General features: G+C 38.8%; 1 protein-coding gene across 2 annotated transcripts in view; it reads right to left on the minus strand.

Annotated features, from left to right (window-relative positions):
• The window catches only part of HST (homogentisate prenyltransferase), a 307,427-nt gene that overhangs the window by 39,020 nt on the left and 241,463 nt on the right, over positions 1-26,944 (minus strand). The window lies entirely within an intron of this gene.

The raw sequence follows: 26,944 nt of genomic DNA on the forward strand, positions 1-26,944 counted from the left end.
GCTAGATTATATTTGGTCGCAGAACTGGGTGGTCTATGAGGGTCTATGTCAAATGGGTTTTCCCCCTTGAGATGTAAAATTGTAAAAGTCATGATGTAAAGTGTCTTGGGGATTAGAAAATGTTTTAGTCCCCTCATAAGTCCTAGGTTCTAGGTCCTAGATGATTTTTCAAAAGGCTAAGTTCAAGGATCCAAAAATAAAAATCAAAAAGTCAAAAAATAGATAAAAATAATAATAAAATTAAAATAATTAAAAAAATAAAAAATAAAATAAAATTTAAAAAATAAATAAATAAAAATTAAAAATAAAATAAAATAATAATAAGTCAAATTTTTGAGTAAATAAATGCAGAATTTTAATTTTTTAATGCATTTAAAAATTCGATGGATGAGATTAAAAGAAATCTTGATCTTCATTGACGGTCGAGATTAGTTTGACATGGATCACTCGAACTAGCCGTTGGGATTTTTTCCTTTAAATAGGGTGCTAGGGGTCATTTGAGATCATTCGATCTGTGAGTCTTGTGCTAAAGAAAGCTCTCTTGTAAACTTTTTCTGGTGCAATAAAGAAAGACTTTGGGGTTGAAATCTTGCTGGTGTTACTCTCCTGAAATGTTGTAAGCTGTTTCATTTTCTGCATAATTCTATTTTCAGCCATTGGTAATAGCTTGATGTAGAGTGATGTTGAACACAGGTATCTTGTTCACTCACTAGGGTTTGAATGGTAATAAACTTTCTGAAAATAATGGCAGGTATCTCCATTAGATTTGGGTTTTAGTACTGTTTTTTCCCTCTTTATTGATAGTTGAAGTGAGCTGTGCAGGAAAATCTAACTTGTAAGGATCAATGGGCGTTTGGGGAAGTTCTCGGCTGAACCAGCCAACTCCCGAAAAACATTCTCTTGTAGAGCCCAACCAATTTCGATCCTGGGTTTATCATTTAAGTTTATCTTGTGAATGCATGAGAGTTTTTCTAAAGTATCTCATAGTAAATCTGAAATTCTGAAAATATTACTGTGCATAATGACAAATCTGGCTGCTTAGAGCCTTTAACTTGTGAAAAGCTGTAATTATTTAGTTAAATTTTGGGTTTTGTCCTTGCATATTTTGCCTCTGGTTTTCCTGTTTTTGCAGATTGTTGGAAGAGATTTCTTGTTGGAAGCCAGATCTAGGCCCTGGGGGTAAGATCTAGCCTCACAACCAATTTTTTGCAGGGTTACTTTTTTGCTGTCCGAGGGTTTCAAATTCAGTCACTTGCAGATCTGAAAATTAATTGTAGGATTTTCATCAGAATCAAAAGGGAGTTAAAAGAAATCCAAGGCTGTCCAAAACCACAGGCAAATCTGCCTCCATACACGCAGTTTCCTTCCCACGCGATTATCAGTGAGGAAAATCGAATTTTTATTTTTTACATTGCTGCCAGAAAACTTTACACCTACAAATCCTCCTCACGTAGCCTTCTTTCCTTGTGTCCATACCCCAGCTCCAAACTGCATTTTCCAGCCAGCTCCACGCAGCTTTTCATTATCTCTCAATCGATCCTCCATTTCCACGCATTAGCTACTCATTCCTCATCACATAGCATCCAAAACACTGTCCAAAATGCTATCCGTAGCATCCTCAGCCTCCTCGCATTTTTCTCTTCCTTGATTTTTCTTCCGTACGTCGAAGTGTCACCCAAACTCATCACGTTGTATTTTCTTGCCTTCATCGCTCTTGCAATCCTCGATTTCCCCACGCTTCTCCTTATGCTGCCATATCACGCCACGTTCTCCTTTGATCCACAAACCTGCAAGTCGAATCACCCTATTCTCCAAACCTGCAGACCTACACACACACGACGGCAACATTTCGCGATTCATCTTGATAGACCACACAGCTTAGCTCCTGCGTTTTTGAACGCCCTCCAACCTGCAAAACAAATTGGCAGCGTGGTGCCATAGCTATCCCCGCAGATTTCTTTCCCCTGCACATTGCACCTAAAGCCTGCAAACCCTGCGGCGTCCTTCCATTGAACCCTCTCCACCTCTGGCCTAAGCTTCTCACGCTCCTCACACTGCCATTTCTGTGTTATTTCCACACTCAGCTTGTTGAGTTCTCACCTGCAGAAAACCAGCACGATAAATTGATTTTCATTTAATTTTTTTTTATTTTAACTTAGGTGCTCTAACGTATGTTTTAGATTTTAGAGTTAAATATTCAAGATTTTAGATTTAAGTTTTAGATTTTAATTTAGATTTTATTTTATTTTTTTCTATAGTTTAGGATTTAAATTTAACCCAAAAAAAAAAAATCAATCTTCATTTTCTTTATTATAAATAAGTTGTTAGTGCTTTTATAGAGTTAGATATTAGTTTTGTTGTTTTCTTTTTTTTACAGTCACACTTTAGTTTAGTTTTATTTAATTTTAGTATCATTTCATTTTTGACTTTTAATCAAAAGAAAAATAAAAAATAAAAAAGGTTATAAAAGGCATAAAAGGTTTCTTTTAATTTAGTTTAGATTTTAGTGTTATTTAGATTTTATATCTTATATTGTTTATTCATATGTTAGGTCCTTTTTGTTAGCATTAGATTTTAGATTAAAGCTTAAGTTCTATTTTTGGGTTTAGCCGTTAGCTTAGTTCAGTTTTAAATTTATTAAATTTTAGGTTTTTGTTTAGCTTTAGACTTTTTTAAATAGAATTAATTTTGGATTTTAATCATAAAAATAAAATAAAAAATTCAAAAAAGCATGAAAAATAATCTTTAGACTTTTTATTTGGTTCCATAGTTTAAATTTTTATTTAGATTTAAGTTATTTTACTTAGAATCCAGTTTTTGTTTAGCTTATTCTTGATTTATTTGAATATATATATATATATATATATATACAAAAAAAAAAAATCAATCTTGGAAATATTTTGCTAGATTTAGTCTTAGCTCAAGGATTTGTCATGTTTGCAATATATCTTTTCTGCTAAGCCTAAAATTTTGATGTGGGATTAATATTTATCATTTCTTATGTGGTTAAACATGCTTAAATGTTCATTTGAAGATTAGCTATATGAATGTGATCTCTGGTTAGCATTTAAAATTATGTGGTTATTTAAAGCATTTAATCTTTCGTATTTTAATTGCTAGAATATCGTTAAACCATTGAGCATTTATCGATTATCTCGCATTTGGTAAAAGTTAATCTTTGTTTGAGTTATTTGATGGTAAATGATTGTTAATGAGTTCATATTTCTGCAAGCATTTGATAAATAATCATTCAGTCATTAACTCCATAAGGCACTGGTCTATTAACTTAATAAAATCAATTAAGTGCTTGTTTCCCCTCATGTCTCCCAACCCAACTGGTCCACAATTGGTCATCCATTGTCCCATAAGGTCTACCCCCCTTAGCGGCAGGAGACAGGGTTAAACGGAGAGATCGGGGATCAGGGTGACAGCCCCCGGTCTGAGCGTTGTCATGACAATCTGTGCGACAACAAGGAGCATATCTACTATCTCTAGCAGGGAGTGCATAGCCCAGCCCAACAATAGCGCAAAGGATAGAGGAGGCAATTTGACATTGTGTTAGCAGAGATGGCAACTAACGGGCCGAGAGATCAAGATCGGTTGGATCAGTGTTGCAGGAAGCCCCCCCCCCCCCCCCCGGATCCTAGGCCGGAATCGCGTCCCGTACGGAAGCGTTCCGGAAGCGCCAAAGGAAGCGCGATTCCATTTTTCCCGAAGCGCGATTCCGCATTCTTTGAGCGATTCCTGGTTTTTGAGAAGCGTTGCCCCCGAAGCGTTGCCCACAAATATTGATAGCCTTCGGATTTAACGCACCCGACTCCTATATTAATAGAGCTATAGCCCACAAATATTGATAGCCTTCGGATTTAACGCACCGGGGACATCTTGTTACAAGCTCACAAGAGCCGAACTCTGGCGCAGTTTCAACGCTGACAGCACGCATTGTACAAAAAGACTGCACCCACGTCCACTGAAAATCTAAGTTTAAATTATTGTAATATGTCCTCCGTGGCTGTACATTTACTTTGACTGGCTTAGCAAAGACACAGTGCAAAGGACGTATCCTGTTAAACTGTAATAAACATAAATGAAGAATGTGAAATTAAGTGATTTACAGTGATGGTTAATGTTTGAATTCGATCTTGTGTTAATGACGAATGTGAAATTAAGTGATTTACAGTGATAGGTTAAGGTCTGAATTCGATCTTGTGTGAAATTAAGTGATGGAAGCGTTTTTTATATTTGAAAAAAAAAGTTTGAATTATATTTTTCTTATTTATATCAAAATTTTGTCGATGGCACAAGAAAAATGTGTGAATGCAATATAGTTGAGTGAGGAATAATAAAAGAAAGATATTATAAGTTTTATTATTGTAATTTAAATGGAAAGGAAAGGTATATGAAACACATGTACAATTATATTTAATAATGTTATTGATAAACGCTTATATATTTATATTAATGACATTAATAATTATTAAATGTATCTAGCTAATATTATTGAATTTTGGACATGACAAATGTTGACAGTTGCTCACTTGCTAGATAAATCATAATATGCTCTATGTTTTATGTTTTATAATATGCTTAAATGTTTTATGTTTTATAATATGCTTAAAAATTTGATGTATGTTTGTAATAGCTAGAATATAGATGATTGTTGTACATACTAGTAACTACAATGGAATCATGGATGCCATATCTATCTTGATTTATGCAAAAATATGCATGTTTTCATGTCTTCTACAATTAATTTGGTATTTGGGATGTTTGTTTTGAGTATAAATGCAAAAAAAATATAAATATATATATATATATAGCAGACGCTTCCGCGGACGCTTCGCTTCCTAGATTTTTGGAAAATGACGCTTCCGCGCTCCGCGCTTCCGCTTCGCTCCCGCTTCGTGCAACATTGGGTTGGATGGAGCATTAAAATTTGTGATCTGGAAGGCTAGGATCTCATGCCTTCTGGATGAGCATGATCTCAAGATGTATGTCGATAGTGCGGTAGTTGTACCCGGTGATGCAAATCCACTCAAGAAGTACAAGGTTGAGATGGCGAAGGCTAAGCAATTGATCCTCGATGAAGTGAGGGATCACGTTGTATGTCACATTGTTGGCAAAGGGACGGCCAAAGAGATGTGGGATGCCTTGGCTACACTATATTAAGGATCTTCCGAGCAGCAGAAGATGTACTTGGAGGAGAAGCTAAGATCAACAAGGATGGAGAGACAGGAATGCATTGATCCCTTCCAATCAAAGCTTCAGGAAGTCCGAGATCAGTTAGCAACTGTAGGATCAACACCTCAGCCTACAGAGATGGTGAGGTTGGCCTTGAATTTAGTCTCAGAAGAATGGCAATTATTTGTCAAGAGTATCCTGGGCAGAGAGAAATTGTTGGATTGGGAAGGGATGTGGGTCGCTCTTCAGCAGGAAGAGATGAGGCGAGACTTAGTCAAGTGCAAACTTGATGGCAACAGCAATAGTGGGACGAAGCCCAAGGAGGAAGAAGAGAATGTAGTCCTTGCATCAAAGGGGCAGCAGGAGCAGCAGAAGAAGAAGAAAGATGTCTCAAAGATCAAATGTTTCCAATGTGATGAATTTGGTCACTACGCTACACAGTGTCCCCTGAAGAAGAAGGACAAGGACGAGAAACATGATCCGCAGGCTGCAACCGCAAAGATCGAGGAGGAGTTTGCCATTATTGCCCAGATACCTCCAAGAGAGAGGTGGGGTGATCTAGTATTGTAGTTAAAAAGAACTACAGATGGGCAAGATCCTTGAGGAGTCCACCTCTTGGATCAATACCTTGCTACAAGAGCCCATATCAGAAGTAGTAGGATGGACCAGGGTCATTTGATGCAGAGGAGTGTCGGAGTGACAGTTGTAGTGACAGTTGGAGTGACAGCTAGTGTTGGAAGCAGTGCAGTCGGCACATGTAGCGCAGTGGCTTCAGTGACAACGCAGAGACTAGCAGCAGTCAGAACTTCATCAGCAAATGCATCACGTTGAACACCTTTGGTTCAGTATTTTGGATGCTTTTTCTATTGCTATTGCAGCAACAACAGCAGTAGGAGAGGGTTGCAGTGTAGATGTAGTGTTGGAAGTGGTAGGGCCAACAATAGCACAAATGCAGCATTTGTGCATTAGTTGGTGGGCATTGATGTCAAACATTAGCAGCGTAGAGGAAGATGTTACAGAGAAGGTTAATGCTTCAGCAAGTTGCATTATTAGAGCACTTCCTCGCTAAGAGGGAGTGTAGATTTTTGGTAGCATCAAATGTGCTCTAAGCCTCAAAATTTGCGGGGAGGCTAGGGCACATGTATTCCAGAATACCCAGAAATCGTTTTGGAAAATTCCACCCGAAGAAGGTTTTATTAAAATAATTATTTATGTTTAATGGATGCCTAAGTCTAAACTTAGGAAATTAAAATAATTAAAGGGTATTAATTAAATTGGGGGTGCAACTTCTAGGAGAAGACAAATATCAAACCAAAATGATCTGAGCCAATGATTAGAATCTAATCTAGGCCGTTAGTTGTGAAAATTTGAGAATCCCACCTGAATCACCTACTGGAGCAACTGATTAAACTTCTCCTATCTGTTAAATACTAAAACAAATTATTTATTGTTTCCTACAGCAACTATCGAAGCTAACACACTGCAACCTTCACTTAATTAATTAATTTGCCCAAAACAAGAATAGATAAAATAGAGAAAGATGCACAAGTGACACCGTATTTTTTGGACAAATGTCCCCAGAAAAACCCAATGCGGTAAAATTGGTGCAGCGGCTCTGAGGGTTTTTATTATTATGCAGTAGTTTCTAAATACAACTCTGGATGTCCTTCCGACAATCAAGTTACAGAGAAAATAAACTGGCAGAAAAACTTAGTGAGACTACCTCACTCTACCCGACAATTCCGGCTATTCGGGCAACTAAACCAACGTCCCTAGCTATCTCTGCGATGGCCCTACGTAAGCCCTGTGTCAGCCTCAATAGGTTCTGCGTCAACCCAACTAGGAAATGTCTGCCTTCTAGAGCAGTTTCCAGCCCTCCCGACTCAGAAATCTTAGCTCCGCGACAGATTTCGGATTTCTGCACTGGAAGACTGTGCTACTTCTACATGAGCCCTTCTGGCTCTATGTTAGCTCTGCGTGGACCCCTCTGGCCCAGCGTCAACCCCTCCTGGATCTACACTGCCTCCTCCTAGTGTCTCTCTACCTCTCTTCTACAGATCTTGGGTCCTAGAGAAGATACTCCAACCCAACTATCCCTACCCCTCACTGCAAAAGTTCACTATCGAAAATCTCCTGGCAGTTGCTCTACTTCAGAAAATTGATTCTCTGAACTCTCTCTGTGTGTCTTTCCAAGTGACCCTCAATCCTCCTTAAATAATCTCCTCGTTGACATTCAATAGCCCAGCTTAGAAGCTAATCAATGGCTAAGATCATTTCTGCTTGATCCTTGTCTTCTTCTAGAAGTTACACCCACAGTTTATATTAATACCCTTTATATATTTTATTTTCCTAAGTTTAGACTTAGGGTCCCTTTAAAAATAATTAATTATTTTAATAAAACTGTTTCTGGGTGGAAATTCCCAAAATGCTTTCTTGGTTCTTTGGAATACATCTGCCTAAGCCTCTCTGCAAAATTTGAGACTTAGAGCACATCTGATGCTACCAGAAATCAACACTCCCTCTTAGCGAGGAATGTGCTCCAGCAATGCCTCCCACTAAAGCATCACCCTGACTTCATAACATCGTCCTCTGGTTGCTGATGTCTGACATGTTGTCCACCAATCACTATGCAAATGTTGCATTTGTACTGCTGCTGACCCTGCCACTGTCAACACTGCATTCGTACTACAACTCCCTCTGAATTTCTGCATCTGTGTTGTTGGCACTGCCACTGCCAACTACTCCTGCACTGGAAATTGTTGCTACTACTACATCAGCAACAGAAAAACATCCGAAATTACTGAACTAACTATGTTTAGTATGATACCATGTGAATGTTGGAGCCTGACTATTGTTAGTCTCTGCGCTGACCCTCTGAATCTATTGCGCTATAGCTAACCCTGCTCTATGCCATCTACATTGCTGCCAACTCTACTCTGCATTGTTCAGTGTCTGGCGCTCCTAGCCACTGCAACTATCTCTCCGACACTCCTCGGCATCATCCAATACTAGTCCATCCTATTACCTCTGATCTGGGCTCTCGTAGCAAGGAATTGATCCGAGAGGTAGGTTCCTCAAGGATCCTGCCCTTCTGTAGCTCTTTCGAACTATAGCTCTAAATCTCCCCACCTCCCTCCTAGAGATGCGGCAGTCATCTCTGCGAAATAGAAATGTCAAAATAACCTCGTCACTCCTCTGCGCAACACTAGACTGGCCTACGCACTCCTTGTTGGAGCTTGTAGATCTGCCCCTTTCCGTTGCTACTCAGCAAGTGATAATTCAAACTTCTTCGCTATAAGTCCTCTGAGGAATAAATTCCCTCAACCATGCTTCTTCCTTCTCTTGTAACGCCTTTATGCCCAGCAAAAAAGCCTGCAGAAAACACTGCGTCCCACCAGCTTCTCCTCACGCTGAGGCTTCAGCACTGCTCCCTCTGCCATGGCAAGTTTTCGATCTGGAAGCCCTTCTCTTTGTCGAGTCACTCAAAGAGAGACCATCTCAAAAATCAGCCCTCCGGCTAGGACTGCGCAAAACCCCTCTAGGGTTTCGAACTATTGCCTCTTGCAGCTTTTTTTGATCTCCCTCTTCTGCTCAGCACTAGGTTCTCTGGCACTATTCTTCTTGCTTCACCTACAACGCTCTGATACCATGTGAAAATTCGAGAATCCCACCCAAATCACCTACTGCAGCAACTGATTAAACTTCTCCTATCTATTAAATACTGAAACAAATTATTTTCTGTTTCCTACAACAAATATCGAACCTAACACACTACAACCTTCACTTAGTTAATTAATTTGCCCAAAAAATGAATAGAACAAATAGAGAAAGACACACTAGTGATAGTATTTTTTGGACAAATGTCCCCGGAAAAACCCAATGCAAGAAAACCAGTGCAACAGCTCTAAGGGTTTTTATTATTATTCAGTAGTTTATGAATACAACTTTGGATGCCCTTCCGACAATCTAGTTATAGATAAAACAAACTGGTAGAAAAACTTAATGAGATTATCTCACTCTACCCAGCAGTTCCGGTTGTTCCGGCAGCTGAACCAACTGTCCCCGACTATCTCTATGTTGGCCTTGCGTTAGCCTTAACAAGTTTTGCGTCAACCAAACTACGAAACATCTGCCTTCTGGAGCAATTTCCAGACCTCCCGGCTCAGAAATCTCATCTCCCCAGCAAATTTCAGATTTATGCACTGGAAGACTGCGTTGCTTCTGCGTGAGCCCTTCTGGCTCTACATCAGCTCCGCGTGGGTCCTTTTGGCCCAACGTCAACCCCTCCTGGGTCTGTGTTGCCTCCTCTTGGTGTCTCTCTGCCTCTCTGTTGCAGAGCCTGGGTCCTGGAGAAGATACTCCAACCCAACTATCCCTGCCCCTCACTATAAAAATTCACTATCGAAAATCTCTCGGCAGTTGCTCTATTTCAGAAAATCAATTCTCTGAACTCTCTCTGTGTGTCTTTCCAAGTGACCCTCAAGCCTCCTTAAATAATCTCCTTGTTGACATTCAATGACCCAAATTAGAAGCTAATCAATGGCTAAGATCATTTCTGCTTGATCCTCGTCTTCTTCTAGAAGTTACACCCACAGTTTATATTAAAACCCTTTAATTATTTTATTTTCCCAAGTTTAGACTTAGGTTCCCTTTAAAAATAATTAATTATTTTAATAAAACTATTTCTAGGTGGAATTTCCCAAAACACTTTCTGGGTTCTTTGGAATACATGTGCTCAAGCCTCCCTGCAAAATTTGAGACTTAGAGCACATATGATGCTACCAGAAATCAACATTCGTTACTCAACGAGAAGATTATAAGAAGAGGTTTGATGGGCATTTGGAAAATACATCGAGTAAGAGATTAAGAGATCGATTTCTGAGGAGAGCAGCACAGCAGTTGTCGAAGAAGTGATCGAGGTGATTTCTTGCAATGAGGGGCAGGGATAGTTTACGGAGGAAGATTTTCTAATCCAGGGATACATTGCAGAGGAGGCAGAGAGAGATCTAGAAGAGGCAGCGCAGAGCCACACTGGGCAATGTAGGGCCACGTTGAGGCAGCGTAGAGCCTAAGAGGAGATCTGAAATTTGCTGGAGAATCGAGTTCCAGAGCAAGAAGTAGGGGTGTGAGACCGGAAGGGCAGAAAGTCGAAGTTCCAGAGGCAAATCGATCACACTAAAGGAGTGACGCAGCTCCCAGAAGTTGTGACGCAAAGTAGCGCAGTGATTACGCAGAAACTACGCAGAGGCAGCTAGGGGCTTGATCTGAAAATGAGATCTAAGACAATAATAAGGTATTACAGACTTATGTGCATGGATTAGTCTATGTCATTTTATGCAATGGATCGATAAGATTGCGAAATTCACAAACAATGAAGCAATAAACAAAACATAATAGATAACACATGACACAACAAATTTAATGAGGAGTTCACCCAATACTCCTGGGCTACATCTACCTGTCCAGCCTTCAGTGGTGGTCTCTCTATTATGTCTTCAAGCAGAGTTCTGTTTACAACAGTGAGCTCAATTTGAGCCTCACATACAACAGATTACAATAACAAGAGCTTACTTGAACCTCTCAAGTTCTCTATGAGTACACAGACTCCCTCAAGGCTCTTTGTCTCTGCCCTAAACTCTGTCTCGGCGTTTGCCTAAAATACTGCCCTCTTTCCTGTGCTCTCTGCCTGTGGCTTTTTAAAATCCAACCGCGTTGCTTGTTCGTTTCATATCCTCGGCTCTCAATCTCCCCGGCCTCTTGCCCACTTCGAATCCCTCTTAGAGCGTTACGCAATCATTGCTTAACGCCAAAAGAGGAGGTGGCCACCATTTCTATAACGTAAGAATGCCTCGAGCCTCTGGAACCTTTGAAACTACCGCGCTCTATTTCCTCAGTGAAAATGCATTTTAACAGAGAAATTCCGCCAATACTCAATATATCGGACTTTAAAAGTCCTTAAATATGATTCATTCCCCTATCGAGTCCGTCCACAAGTCGCTATCACATATCGGAAGGCTCTGTCCCTTTGTGTTTTGGAAATATAACAAAGAGCGCGAAAATAGATTAAAAATGGCTCTGTTACGGACTTGAAATTATATCAAATTTCTTTTATAATGCTATCAGGTCTGGCTGTCGCATGGTGTATTGATATCGGCCTCTGCACAGTTTCGATGCAATGCGGTGATGCGATATATCGCAATCGCTCATCGCAATAACCCTTGTGTCGTTGCAAGCACTCCACTGCATCCTCCGATAGCGATCTGGCAATGTAATATGGGCCATCGATCTACATGCTTGATCGACGGTCCAGATTAACTCCGCCAATCGTCGTCGCATGCCTTATGTGGATCCCGCCGATTCCGCTGATCGTTGTCACAAGTCTCATGTGGATCCCGCCAATCTCTGCCGAAGGTCACCGCCAATTGCGATTGCCAATCTGATCTGGACCGTTGATTGGCCAGATCGGACGGCTACTGTGTATTATTGGTTCCGCCTCCATTTACTCTGTTTTTTTCATTAATTTCACGGGTTTTGCCTCCCGATAGTTTATAAAAAGGCTGCCTGATGTGATTTCTCCTTGGTTTTTGACATGATTTTTGTAGTTTTGAAGACATGTGTTTCTTGGATCCATTTGGATCACGCCTTCCCACTGCAAAGGCTTTTGGACCACCAAAAGTTGGGTTTCAAGCATTGTTTAAGTGAGGATACAGCTGCTTCACTTGCCCAATCTCTATCCATTTTGCACTGCTGGGTTTTGAACCTCTGAGTCCTATTCTTAGGTACTCGACATCCCCTTTGCGCGTAGTCCTCACCTTCTTGTCTAGAACTGTATCTTCCTACAGCTCATTGAGGTATTCAGGCAACAGATCGTCAATGGAAGGCAATTAACTTTGCTCTTCAGGATCTTGAATTAAAAAAGGTTCAAATAGTCTTAAATTTTTTACATTTACTACTGAATAAATGTGCATGTATGCTGGCAGATCAAGGCGGAAAGCGTTCTCACCAATTTTCTCAAGTACCTTAAAAGGCCCATACCTTATTGGCTTCAGCTTCTTCCCTTCACCTTGCATTCTGTCCTTACTGATATACAACCAGACTTGATCACCAACTTGGAAGTTGTGCTCCACCCTGTGTTTATCATGTCTTGCCTTGTATTTGGCTTGGCTCTTTTCCAGCTGTACCTGCACTGCTTGGTGAATTTCTTGGATCTGTTCGATGAATCTGGTTACTTTGTCCACATCACTGTGTCTAGCAACTGCTATGTCTTTTTCAAAGACAAAATCCAAGGGAGACCTTGGTATGAAACCAAAACAGGTCTCAAAAGGAGATCTCTGTGTAGAAGAATGTTTAGCACGGTTGTAAGCATGTTGGACATAACATAAGTGTTCATCCCAAAGCTTGGGATGCTTGCTGCAATAACCCCTAAGCAACTGAATCACTGTCCTGTTGACTACCTCTGTTTGGCCATCTGTTTGTGGATGGAAGGTTGTGCTTTTCTTCAACCTGGTGTCCATTAATTCCCACAGACTTGACCAAAACTTCCCAACAAATTAGGAGTCTCGATCAGATATTATGGAAGTGGGTAACCCAAAATGCACCTAGACATGCTGAAAGAACAATTTCGATGTTTGTTCAGCTGTAATCTGCTTATTGCAAGGTATTAAAATATACATTTTGTTGAACCTGTCCACAATAACATACAAATAGTCATGCCCTTTTCTAGATTTTGGCAGTCCTCCAACAAAGTCCATGGAAACACTTTCCCAAGGACGGGAAGGAACTGGCAGTAGAGTGTACAAGCCTAGTTTTCTATTGTTGGGCTTACTTTTAGCACACATGGTACACCCTCTTACATATCTAGAAACTGTTTTATGCATTCTTGGCCAATCGCAGTATCTTTGGAGTTGTGCCACTGTTTTACTTACACCAAAATGATCTGATATCAGGGAAGTATGTGCCTCCCTAATTATGTCAATTCTCTCTGTTTGTGGAATGCACATCTCTCCCAAATGATACAAGAGTCAGTCTTTAACATAATAATCTAATTCTTCTACCTTTTTGCCAATACTTAAAGCTGCATATACATCTTTAAAGTCTATATCTTGAGCATATTGTTCAATGTAGCTTTCATGCATTATTGAGTTATGCTTAAGTATAGTAGATGCATTTATGATTGGTCTGGATAACATATCTGCAACTTTATAGTGTATGCCATTTTTATATCTGATGACTAAATGAAACTGTTGTAGGAAACCCATCCACCTATAGTGTCTGATTGCTTCAGAAATTAAGTTTACTTGTGAGCCACTATCAAACAAAGTATCAATCTTTTGATGCTTGGAAATAACTCTAATATGAAAAAGTTCATGTCTTCTTCTCTCATTTTCTTCACTATCAATAGTTTGGGCAAAATTACTAGAAGATGCTTCAGAATTTTTACCTTGTATACCTGTGGCTATGATGGTTGTTTCATCACCTGAGTCTAACCCCAAATCTCTCTGAACAGCAGTAGCAGCCTTCTTCTTCTTGCCATCGAACTTCTTGGGTTTCAACTCTGAATGCAAAGACCCGCAATGTTCATCATCATGTCCATCCTTCTTGCAGTGAGTGCATGAAGGTTTGGCCTTTTGTACAGCATTGGCCTTCCTCTCTTTCCATTTCTGCTTCCTCTTTTCCTTGTTCTTGCTTGCAGTGGGTTTTGATGATCCCCCAATCTCTAGGTTCACATTCTTGCCTCTAGCCTCTAGATGGGTAGCTTGAACAGATACCTCATCTATGCTAGTAGGGTTAAACATCAGAATGGTGTGTCTCAAATAACTATGTAGACCGCCTATATAATTCAACAAAGTTTTAGGTGAATCTAAAGAAATGCCTAGAATCAAAGCTCTTCTTCTAAATTCTTGGGTGTAGCTTTGTACACTTTGCCCTTTTAATTGGCGAAGAGTTTTCCAACTCATCATAGCTTGCTGCATATAAGCTAGTGGATAGAAATGTTTTTTAATTGCAGAAACAAATTCACTCCAGACAAAAAGAATTTTACCATGCTTCTTCAAGTCAGCTTGTGTCCTGCCTTCCCACCATACCAAGGCAGTTCCTCCAAGGCGTAGGCTGGCCAGCTGAATTTTACTCCTGTCTGAGTCAATATTCTGCACCCTGCAATACACATCAATCTATCTAATCCAGTTATCTAGCTTCTCTGCATTTAACTCTCCATCATAAACAGGCAAATCAAATTTCACATCTAATTTAATCAAAGATGTTTTCTTCTTTTTAATTTCAGGATTGTCAGGAGGTGTGGACAGAGGAACCTCTTTTCCTTTCCCTTTACCTTCAGAATGGCCATCTATAAGGGATTCTTCTGTTCCTTTGCTTTGTTTGGAAGTAGAGGAATCTTCACTTCGACCTTTCTTAAATTCTCTATACATTCCTTCTACCATGGCTCTCATGGTCATGAAACTATCCATGAACTGAGAGTCTGATTCCAAGGGATTTTCTTCTGCCATTTTCCTCTTAGGATAGACTCTACCAATTTCTGGGTTAGTTTCAACCAATCCTCCTTCTCCTAGTTTAAGCTTTGATCTAGTTATCATTCACTAACAGTCCAGCACAAACTTGTCTAACCTTAGCAACCTAAAGCTCTGATACCACTTGATCTGAAAATGAGATCTAAGACAATAATAAGGTATTACAGACTTATGTGCATGGATTAGTCTATGTCATTTTATGCAATGGATCGATAAGATTGCGAAATGCACAGACAATGAAGCAGTAAACAAAACATAATAGATAACACATGACACAGCAAATTTAATGAGGAGTTCACCCAATACTCCTGGGCTACATCTCCTAGTCCAGCCTTCAGTGGTGGCCTCTCTATTATGTCTTCAAGCAAAGTTCTGTTTACAGCAGTGAGCTCAATTTGAGCCTCACACACAACAGATTACAATAACAAGAGCTTACTTGAACCTCTCAAGTTCTCTATGAGTACACAGACTCCCTCAAGGCTCTCTGTCTCTGCCCTAAACTCTGTCTCGGTGTTTGCCTAAAATACTGCCCTCCTTCCTGTGCTCTCTATCTGTGGCTTTTTAAAAACCAACCGTGTTGCCTGTTCGTTTCATATCCTCAACTCTCAGTCTCCCCGGCCTCTTGCCTGCTTCGAATCCCTCTTACAGCGTTATGCAATCATTGCTTAACGCCAAAAGAGGAGGTGGCCACCATTTCTATAACGTAAGAATGCCTCGGGCCTCTGGAACCTTTGAAACTGCCACACTCTGTTTCCTCAGTGAAAATGCATTTTAACAGAGAAATTTTTTCAATACTCAATATATCGAACTTTAAAAGTCCTTAAATATGATTCATTCCCCTATCGGGTTCGTCCACAAGTCGCTATCGCATATCGGAAGGCTTCGTCCCTTTGTGTTTTGGAAATATATCGAAAAGCACGAAAATACATTAAAAATGGCTCTGTTACGGACTTGAAATTATATCAAATTTCCTTTATAATGCTATCAGGTCCGGCTGTTGCATGGTGTATTGATATCGGCCCTCTGCACAGTTCCGATGCGATGCGGCGATGCGATATATCGCAATCGCTCATCGCAATAACCCTTGTGTCGTTGTAAGTGCTCCACTGCATCCTCCGATAGTGATCTAGCAATGTAATATGGGTCGTCAATCTATGCACTTGATCGACGATCCAAATTAACTCCGACAATCACTGTCGCATGCCTTATGTGGATCCCGCCAATTCTGCTGATCACTGTCGCAAGTCTCGTGTGGAACCCGTCGATCTCTGCCGAAGGTCACTGCCGATTGCAATTGCCGATCCGATATGGACCGTCGATCGGCCAGATCGGACGGCCACTGTGTATTATTGGTTCCGCCTCTGTTTACTCTGTTTTTTACATTAATTTCACGGGTTTTGCCTCCCGATAGTGTATAAAAAGGCTACCTTATGCGATTTCTCCTTGGTTTTTGACATGATTTTCATAGTTTTGAAGACATAGAGAGTGTTTCTTGGATCCATTTGGATCAGGGCTAGCCATTCAATGGTTAGATCAGTACTGGATCGCCAGTGATAGTGTGAGGTATATCTCACTCATCTCTCCACTAGTCAGATTCTCTGTATTGGATAGCCAATAAAGCATCCAAAGATTGTATTCAGAAACTACTACATAATAATACAAACCCTCAGCTGTTGTGCCAGTTTTCCCACATTAGTTTTTTCCAGGGACATTGGTCCAAAAACAACAGTGTCACTTGTGTTTGTTATTTCCTTCTTGCTCAAATTCATGTTTCCGCATATTATTTAAAGTTGTGAAGGCTGCAGTTGTATTTATTTCGATGTTTACCGTATAATACTGTAAATAAATTGATTCAATAGGAGAAATATAATCAGTTGTTGCAGTATTGATTTGGGGATTCTCAAATTTTCACAATCCATGCCCAAAAGTGCCCATGACAAGTAAGGAAAATTACTCAACTATATCGATGAAAAGCCATACCTTCAGGGTCAGGAGGTCCACCTTCAAGCATACAATCATAACAAGTGGGTGAGGGACCACACAGTTGGCTCAAGTGGCGAAGACAATGGCACATCAAGCTATCTGGTGGCTGCAAAGGGTTGTTGGCTTTCGGGCAAGGACCATCTAGGAGAAAAAAATTCTCCTATACGTACTACCCACAGGTGGTGGGTAACAGACACTTTAGCTATGCACCCAAACTTCAACAAATCATAAATAAATCAAAGGCACACTAGAGGGGTGGAAAAAGCAAGCTGAGGAAAGGGGTAATTCATGCCTCCACAATTGCTCCCTCCTTACATCTATACACTCAAGATGTTGGACCCCCATTATCTGGTCACTTGGCTATCAAACCCTGCCCTAATGTCATACCCACTCTGTTGGCCCCAACTTCACACACATTTGTGGATTGATGGGTTGGAAACACTTAATAGGCTTATGCTTCTAACCTTCCCTAACATAAGGAGGTAACTTGTTTAAGAGATTTAATCTAGTTAGACATTTGAAGGTGAGCTTTTTGTGAAGTATTATTTTTTCCCTAGCATTAGGTATGGCCCACTATGATGCATCTATGGTTATTGTTGTTAGAAAATCAGAAAGGCAGAAAGATTCTCTTATATTGATAATTACTTGTGATATCTTTATAGCCTTATTATTTCTCTTTATATTCTTCTTTTATCTTTGTTTCAACAAGCAATCATCAAATCAAAACATGAATATCAATGACACCAGATGTAGACACTCAGCCAGAGCTAAAACCCCTCTCTAGGGGGAAACTCAGTCAAACTATTCCACTAATCAAATTGAGATAGACCAAGATGTTAGACCTAACCAAAAGACCTTCCTCTTCCACCAAGTCAGCCTTCCAAGATGATTCAACAAACTTTAGTAGTCTCTTCTTGTCTAGCAACTTCAGCCCATCAACAATCCTGAATTTCGACCCTACTATAGCCCTGCAATTTCGACACCCCCAGCAACTTCAAAATTTCGCACGTGTGAGTCAAAGAGAGAAAAACAACTTCTTGCTTAACAAATGTCCCCTTCTCCTTCGCTACAGTTTTTCTCTTCCTTCTTGGGAAGTTTGCACTCTTTTTTAGTCTCCAAGTACTACAGATTGAACTTCTTATGAATGTGTTCCAAATGAGTCGAGTTGTTGCACTTTTATAGTGGATTTTGCCTCCCTAATTAGGCTAACTTCTTCAGGTTGAGGCCAACTTAGTGGAGGAGCCCTAGAAGACCTAATTTACATAAAAATAAATTTATTTTTTGATAGATAAAGCCCAAGAAGGGTCTTTTATATATGGACAAGGACAAGGACTCTTGATATAAAACTAGAAGCCTACAATGGAGGCTTTGACCTAAAAATTATTGACCCAAGCATGAAGCAGATGATTTAATAAGTCAATTTCTTTAATAATAAGATTATTTTTTCTTTCTTTTGACAAATACATTACATCATGACTCAAATACAATTATGAAGACCGACACTAGTTACATTTTTCAATAATTGTACCTAATGATTGTTGATTTTCACTTGATCTAGAGAGGTTTTTGTCAAGTGGTTTCATCACAGTAGCAGAGGCCTCTTGAGAGATAATTGTCCTCTTTCTTAACAGCATTGCAGAGGTTGTTTGACCCATTCCAAAGAGACAATATGACCTTGTTGATGTAGTGTTGCCTATTTAAAGCAGAGTGTTGGGCTACTTAATGACCCCACATGATGCTTGACACTCCAAGGAACCCCCAAATGTTGAAATGCTAAGCCTATGAAGCTTGGTGTTGGAGATATTGATGATGTGCAGAGTGGACCTGGGATACCCCTAACCTAGCGCTAACATCATTTGATGGGAATTACTTGTTCCGGAGTTCAGATGATGATGGTCATCCCTGTGATGACAGAGGACGGCCTATCCATCACTTTGGAGCCCCAACGCTTGAGTGAGAGAGTACCACATCACCCCTCTTGTCCTTTACAGGGTGATGTAGGGCATCATGGAGATGACATCTTTCTATGCAGGAACTCTGGAGGCATGACGATGATCTATGAGTTACATCTTGGAGTATGGAGCACTCATTATCCCACATGAGACTTATGAAATTTATTGCTCATTTGGAGGATGATGTCATAGTTAAGGAAGTCTTCCTCCCACTTGTGTGGGCATTTGTGGCATATTTTGTTTTGTTTTTGAGCTATGAGGTTGGTTTGTAACCTCTATCTTGTGGAACGTTTGAAGTAAACTTGTAATTAGGGCTTCTTTATTTGTATTATTGTAGAAATGAGTAGGATGAGTCTCATATAAATAGAGACTCCCCTCATTTCATTTTATCATCATCACACATTCAATTCTTTTCTTCTCCAAGAGAGTGAGCTACGCTATTTTGCTACTATGGGCAAGATGTGATCTTTTATTGGTGTTACTATCTTGTGGATGTAAATTTTGCATGGAGGCATTATTCTAGAATTGAAAGAAGCATCTTTTGTGGAGTAGTTTTGTAAGTTTATTGTTTTATCATAGATATTTTACATGTTACGTGTTTAAAGTAGGGTTTCTATTATGCCATGACTAAATGCTTCATTATTGTGAAATCTTGCTACATTATTGCATGTAAAATTGTTTTTCAAAGGCCTATAGGGAAACTCTTAATGTGCAAACCCTATATTTAATTTCTCCCCACAAGAATAATAGTTAGGGTTTTAAAAGTGGATGCCCTAGCCATCCCCCTTTACTCCATCAAGATCTTTCCCCTAAACTTTAGCCGTAAATGACTCCATTGAACCCTAGTATGATAAGGCACTATTCATTAGTGTGTTGATAATCCATAAATTCCATTAATTTATCTTCTTTTTCCAATGTTCCACCAAGACTCCGATGCGGGGAGACACACAGGGGGGACATGTGGGAGTACCCTCAAATTTTAGGTAATTTTAGGGGTGCGAGGGGATGTTGAGGTATATATATATATATATATATATATAATTCAAGTTCATATTCAATAATGAAAGCATAAATAAACTAATAGTAATAGTAAATACATTGATACACACATAAAATTTAAGTTCATAATTGAATTAAATAATGACATACATTGATCCATCCTCATCATTCATTCTCATACATACATCATTCATATGACATACTCATCATTCATCATTCTAGAATCAAAATTAAAAGCAAAACAAACTAGTATATTACTCTATACTATATACTAGATACTGAAGTTTGAACACTAAAATAGTAAATTACTAAATTCAAAATTTGTATAACTCAAAGTATCAAACTCAAAAATAGTTGAGTGGGGAGTCAATAATCAGTCTAAGGTCATCAATATCTAGTGTCACGACTCAAAAGTTAAAACTGAAAAGTAAAAAAGGATATTGAGGAATTTTCAAATTTTTTTTATATTAAATGTTATTAGACAAATTCGAGGGGGGACACCTAGAAGCACCCCCTTTTGAGGGGAGATGCCCAGAAGCACCTATTTTGGGGAGTCACGTCCCTCACACTGGGGAAACGCACCCCTGTGCGTCTCCCCACAACTCCCCAAGAGGGGTGCGTGAGGAAATGCACCTCAGAAGTCCCTCGTCCCGGGTTCGAAGGGTGTGTGCACCCGACCTTAGGGGATGTGTCCCTGTGGAACATTGGCTTTTTCTCTCTACTAGACGGCTAGGGCAGCCACTAGGTTTTCTAGGGCAGATTTATGCATAAAATTGAAATTTGTGTAGATGTTTGTGGCTCATAATTTAGGAAGTGAATCTATAAATTGTATAAAGGCAAAATCTAATGAAGTGCATGGTCTATACCTCCTAAATATGGCTGACATCACTCTATTTTTGTTCTTCATGCATACCTAATAGCCAAAGGAATAATTTCCTAGTTTAAGCCTAGTATCCATTGGAAGGTCTTTGATCCTTTGTTGTTGAATATCATTCAGAGATCTTTTCTTAGGGTGTTATATGACACTGAATGCTTCATCATTGCATACCTTCCAAACCCTAACATACAGTAGCCTATTTCTTGGTCTAGGAATAAAGTATTTAAACCCTATTATAGAACACCTAGGCCATCTCAAGCCTTGCCAGTACTCTATCCAACATAATAGACCTTTTATTTATCACCTCGAGCCATAGTATTAGAATATCCTTCAAGGTGATTTAGGGAAGCCTCCCTTGTGGCCTAATCCCACTAGAGAGGAGGAGAAGTGTTGATGAGGTGATAGTGGCAACCCTTTCTCTTGTTGCCATAAGGTTTGGCACCACCTAGTGAGGCTTTGCACCAGGTTTGCTAGATTTTGCAGCAACAGTTCCCTTTATCCATCAATTGATGGCACTATTGGTAGGTTTCCTTCTTCCATCATATATTACTGAACAATAAATTTTTTGACCAAACTTTATTAGTGAAAAATAAATCTTTTCACAAAACTTTATTATTGAAAAGTATTTTGTTTAACAAAAACTCGATTGCTGAAGGGTATCATATTTTTTAAATTAAATGTTTCCTAACAGCCAAGATAGAAGCCCATAATGTTAAAAAATCTAGTTTGAGGATTGTGAGTGCAAGGTAACTTCCAACACTGATGGGGATGTCGACATGGGAGGTATCGTTAACTAAAAAGCTTGTCCCTAAAGGTGCAACTTCTCACAAACTAAACATATTGGACTTGATTGTCATGTACATTCAATCATGAGTATGTATCCATTATTTTTGTGAGGTGTGGTTGTCAATATAACATGTTCCTGAGCTGGGAATTCTAATTACATAGGCCATATTGGACTTAATTCATATAGATTGAGTGGCTTGAGTATCCTCTTGAATCTATGCTAACCTTATAATGCTCTCCCTCGTCTCCTTAACACAAACTAAATATCGACAATCAGCTCAGCAAGACAAAGAAATGAGTGACATGAAGAGCACTTGCTTGACTTGTTAGTCAAAGACAACGCACGTGACAGGTCTTGACTAATTTTGTGAGCCTCAGTTTCCTTAGTTATGCATGTTATTATTGATTACAAAATAAATTCATGCAAGTGGTTGAGTTTTTGTGCTAAATGTCTATAAAGCCATTAAGGTGTGTCATCTTAGCAAATGGCTTGGTTCAATTATTGGGAAAGCATCATCCGTGTAATTTTATCATAGGTATTGTAATTGGTAGAAACTTCAAAAATAAAAGTCCTTTCATGCGCTTTATGCTAAAGTAACATAACCTTATCATAGGAGGTAAATAATGCAATTGCATATGGTAGAAACTACTAAAATGAAAGTCCTTTGCCCTATTTCATGCGAAAGCATTTTGTCTTAAAATTAGTCATGTAATATGTTGATTATGTTGAAGAAAGTGCAACTAGGTTCGGTCTTCATAAATGTAATTTTGATCTTTGTATTTATAAAAGAAAATAAATATTATTTTTGTTATTTATACCAATGAGTTTCTTGCTCATTGGATAGGTCTAGCAAATGTCAAAGTGCTATAGGAAAGTCAAAGAGTCAAGAAATGTTGACCCTTAAGGACATGTTACACCATGTATATATATGTATTAGAGTCGAAGATATTCCTCCAAGCAAAGTCACAAGTCTCCTCCAAGCAACGACATCACTAAAAGAAGCAATCCGGAGTGTAAATGATAAGTCGGCCTAAAGGAGGAATAGACCTCTATATATAGAGGTTGTCCACTCCTCCAACGACAAGTATCATCACCTCTGAAATCAGCAAGATAGAAGGATGAGTTAAGGGTGAAAAAGAAGCAAAGGAAGGAGCCTCTAGTGCAGCGAAGAAAGAAGAAAGTATACTGAGCCTTAGAGGACTGTTCTAAGGTCAACTACAACCACACATGCGAAGATATAGAGGGTCTCTCTGCTGTCATAGCAGCCCTCTACTACAATCATATATATATCGTTGTTTGGGCTTGATAAATAGGCATATAAGGCCTCTCACTCAAGCGAAGAAGGAGCTCACTCAAGTGAAGAACAAAGAGGACATTCACCTAAGGAATATCCTCAAGAAAGAGGACATTCACCTAAGGAATCCCCTCACATGTGCGAAGAAATAGGGTTGTACTGCTGTCATATCAGACCTGCAACTATATCTCAAGAAAGAGCTCAGTTGGGTAAGAAATAAGGGACTCCTCATATGTGAAAGAGTCCACTAAGGATAAAAGAGTAGTATCTCTTCTAGAGCTAGCATATCTAGAACCAGTATCAGTTGTCGGAAGAAGAACAAAGTTTCGGAAGGATGATGAAGTGTACAAAGAAGAAGGACAAAGACTTGACTTGTTCATGGAGGATATTCACGTCAATGGTCTAGGGTTTGGCATTTATCAATAGAAGTTTCAATAAGAGAAATTTGAGAAATGGTTTTCCTCTCTAAGAGAGAGGTTTTGCCCTGGCAGAGAGCCAACATCTTGTGTTCTTGTCTTTTGTATTTTGGTAGTGTTGACCACTGGAGCGGCACCTGATGATTATATGAAGACTCCATGCCCAAGGATGATCTAGAGGACACTTGTACCATCAGATACCGTCAGTCAACAGAGTTTTTTAACTCTACTTCTATCTTCTCATCATCTTTCTTGTACCCAAATTCCACACCCTATGGGAAATTGTAATAAGTGATACTAGTAATGATGAGTTTTGAGTCTGTAACAGGCCTAAGATGTTGGGACTCAATCAGCAAACGAGTACACTTTGGAGTGTTTTTTTTTATCTGGTTAATTATCCCTTCTTTTTCAGAGGCGGATAATTTTTTAGGTTTTTTCACTCACGTTTTACCCCAAAGTCGGGGTGATGGTTTGAAGATTGAGCCCCTGACACATCTTAATGTCTAGAGTCGATGTTTATTACCATACTAGATCACACAAAAAATTTCGTGGAATTTGGTTAGATCTAGGTAGTCATTTTTTAATTTTTTAGATTTCCGGCAAGTCAAAAATTGCAAATAAAATTGTATTTAAATTGTAATAAGTGTAGTCTAGAGAAGTTGTATGGGGTATGAGTAATCAAAATTACACCCCTCACCCTCAACTTTCTACTATGACATACTTTGAAGGGTTAATAATGTGTTTTGGACCCTCAAAATCCATTTTTCCTATGTTTAGTGGGAAATCTAGGAATTAATTAAGCAAGAAATTAAATAAATGGAGAAAAATAAATATCCACACATGCTAAATGTTGTGGAAAGGAGGTGGAAAATTATGGGGGAGTTAAAGTGAAGTCCCAAGGTGATGTGGACTCCTAAAATCAAGGAAAGGACATGTGCTCAAATAAAATCGAATTTTTGGCATTAAATAAAAAAGCTACTTGGAAATTCGAATTTGTGAAGTTAATGCACAATTGGGAGGATTTGGGAGAATATTTGGTGGATATTTTCGTGGGAAATTATCCCCACATGGGTTACCACCCATATACACTTGTCATTCCACCATAAAATTCGAATTTGGCACATAAGGGAAGAAGAAAATGATGTCCACTTGCCAAAATTCGATTTTTACACTTGGCATTGGAGCTCTATTCAACAAATTCGAATTTCTCTTTGGGATTGTCACCCAATGCCATTTGTCATTGTCATTCTTCATTGGGATTTGCTTCCAACTCTCTATATAATAGAGTCATGGGCTCTCACATTGAAGAATATTGTTACTAGCTATTGTGCTTGCAGAAGCGCTGCTGCCTTGTACACTTTTAGAAATATCAGTAAAGACTTTGGGGTTTCATTCATGAGGTGTTCCTCCTTTTCGAGTGTGATGAATTGTTGAGCATTGGTATAATTCCTTTTACTCATGTTTTGATCTAATTTGCTTCCATATGCTCTTGTAGATTTGTTAATGTAGAGTTATATTGCATTGACATTTGATTTAGAAGTATGCTCTAGGTATAGAATGCTCTAGTTGGTTTTAAGTAAATCTCTAGAGTTTCTTATCATTGTTTATTGCTAAATCTATATGGAACTAATTCTTGATTGAAGTTTGCAAAGGGAACATCCTGTTGGAATTACAGAATCAAGCGTGGGGAAATCTTTGGAGAGACCAACCCACTCTTGATACATTCTTAAAGGAGCTCTCATTTGTTCTTTGAACCTTCATAGTCTTATCTTACAAAGTGGTTTTGCAGGGATTTCGGCACATAGCTTGTATACAAGCCGAGAACTTCTAAATTTAAATCTCTTTTAAAAAAAAATTGTATTTCATTTCTTTCATTTGCTATCTAAGAGCTTGAAGATGGCTAAGCAAAGACGAGAGTTTACTTTCACTCTTTAGCTTAGCCTTTTGTAAATTATAAAAGTACATATACATTTTATCTTGCTGATTTTTCCATTAATACTTAACTTATTTTGCAGCCATTGTTTGGATTGTTTGCTAACTCTTGTGTGGCAGATTTTAAAGGGAAACTTCCCGCAACATCTAACAAGTGTTTGCAGGACCTTTGGCAAGTGTTGGGGGTTCGATTTCCAAGGATGTCGTGAGCCCTTTTGAGGCTTATTTTGGCCAAGTCAAGTTCACTAGAGGGCTGCCCATTTTTCTCTTTAAGCCTGGGCATTTGGAGGAAACTCACACCTTGTTTCCCTTGCATAAGTTTTGTGAGATCTTGTCACTACTTTCTCAAGAAAGGAGGTCTAGAGTCCAAGTTTCAAGCAATTATTGTGAGGACTCTCCTTGAAGTATAGTTGAGAACTTTGAAGGGCCCTTTTCTCATTGTAATATTAATAAAATATCTAACTTGCTTGTAGGAGCTTGGGATTTCTCCCATGATATCCTATCTCCCCATTTAGGGGAAGGCTTCTCTTGGGTGGATTGACATTTGCATGGTTTAAGCTTTCATACTTCATTCACTTACATGCATGCTTTAATTTGGAATTAACACAACCGCACTATCACATTTCATTACGTTAAAGTTTGTTACAATTTCATTTGAGCTTTGCATTTTCTTTCTCATTGTTCCTTGGAGCTACAAGCTTACACTTTACTTTGGGCAATTCATCCTTTACATGCAAGCATTTTATATTCTTAACAAACTTTGATTCGTTTCCATTTACCTTGGTAAATTGTTTCATGAGCACTTGAATACATGCTTCAATTTTATGCTATATTGTTATCTTGAATATTGGAGCAATTTATTGTCATTGTCTATTTAAAACAAATTTTACTTTCAAGCAAATTACTTGTATCATTTTAATTCATTGATGAAACACATGCAACACTTGTAAGCTAATTTTATTCCTCCAATTGAAGTTCTAATTGCAACGTATGTTGAACACAATTTCATTTTCAAGCATTGCAAATCAATCTCTTTGAAGCATTTGCATGTATCATTATTTTAATTTGGGGAATTAACACAATTTGCATTTCATCTAGGCATTTTAGTGTAGGAAGGCCCCAAGTCTCCTTAAAATGTTACCTCCAACATAAGTTGGTTGAAGAAAACATCTTAGGGATCCTCTACTCCTCTATTGACTCCTCACTGTGAGATCCATATCATTGGGCGAGGGTGAGGTCTGAAGATTGAAGAGTTAAATTGTAATCTTGTTGTAGAGCTAATTAATAAAATTAACCAAGAGCACTTTCCATTACATTATTGTACTTGTCTCTTGATGGTTTGAGTTTTCATATGCAAAGTCTATTCCAAAAGCAAGTATTGTAATCTTTTCAAACAAGTGCTTTCTTTTCATGTTTCAAGTCTAATTGCATATTGATGTCTTGGTTTGGCACTTCCTTTCTTTTACATTTCCAAGTTAATTACTAATGTTTGGGTTTTGGCAAGATATGTTTCACATGTTTTAATTTATAAAGTTGATTATCTCAAAAGCATTTTGTATCTTACATATCTTGTGCTAACAATTCTTATTTAGATTTCAGGGTTACTTTGTTTTCTCTTTTGAAAGCATTGCATTTTACTTTGAGCAAATATATCTTTAAAATTGTTGAGAAAATTGCTTATAAGGCACTGGTTTTATGGCTTTTAATCATACTAATGATTGGCATTGTTATTTCAAGTCGTTCACTTCATATTTGCTCATAAATCCTTAAAAGTAATCCATTTTCACTATAACACTCTCCTAGAAACTCACATCTTTTAACTTAACTTTTCATTAGGGACCACCCCCCTTAGCTAACCTAGGAGATAGCTCAAACGAAGAGAGTCGGGATTAGTGTGACAGCCCTTTCTCTGAGTTCCCTGCCACCAACCACACCTTGTGGGGTTGAAGGCTTTTCTCACTAACTTGTAGGTAGGTGTAGGCACCAGGGTCAACAGGTA

This window comes from Pinus tabuliformis, chromosome 3_1, assembly GCF_031772625.1.
Source record: "Pinus tabuliformis cultivar Carrire ecotype Pingquan chromosome 3_1, CPIR1, whole genome shotgun sequence".
In the NCBI taxonomy this organism is placed as follows: Eukaryota; Viridiplantae; Streptophyta; class Pinopsida; order Pinales; family Pinaceae; genus Pinus; species Pinus tabuliformis.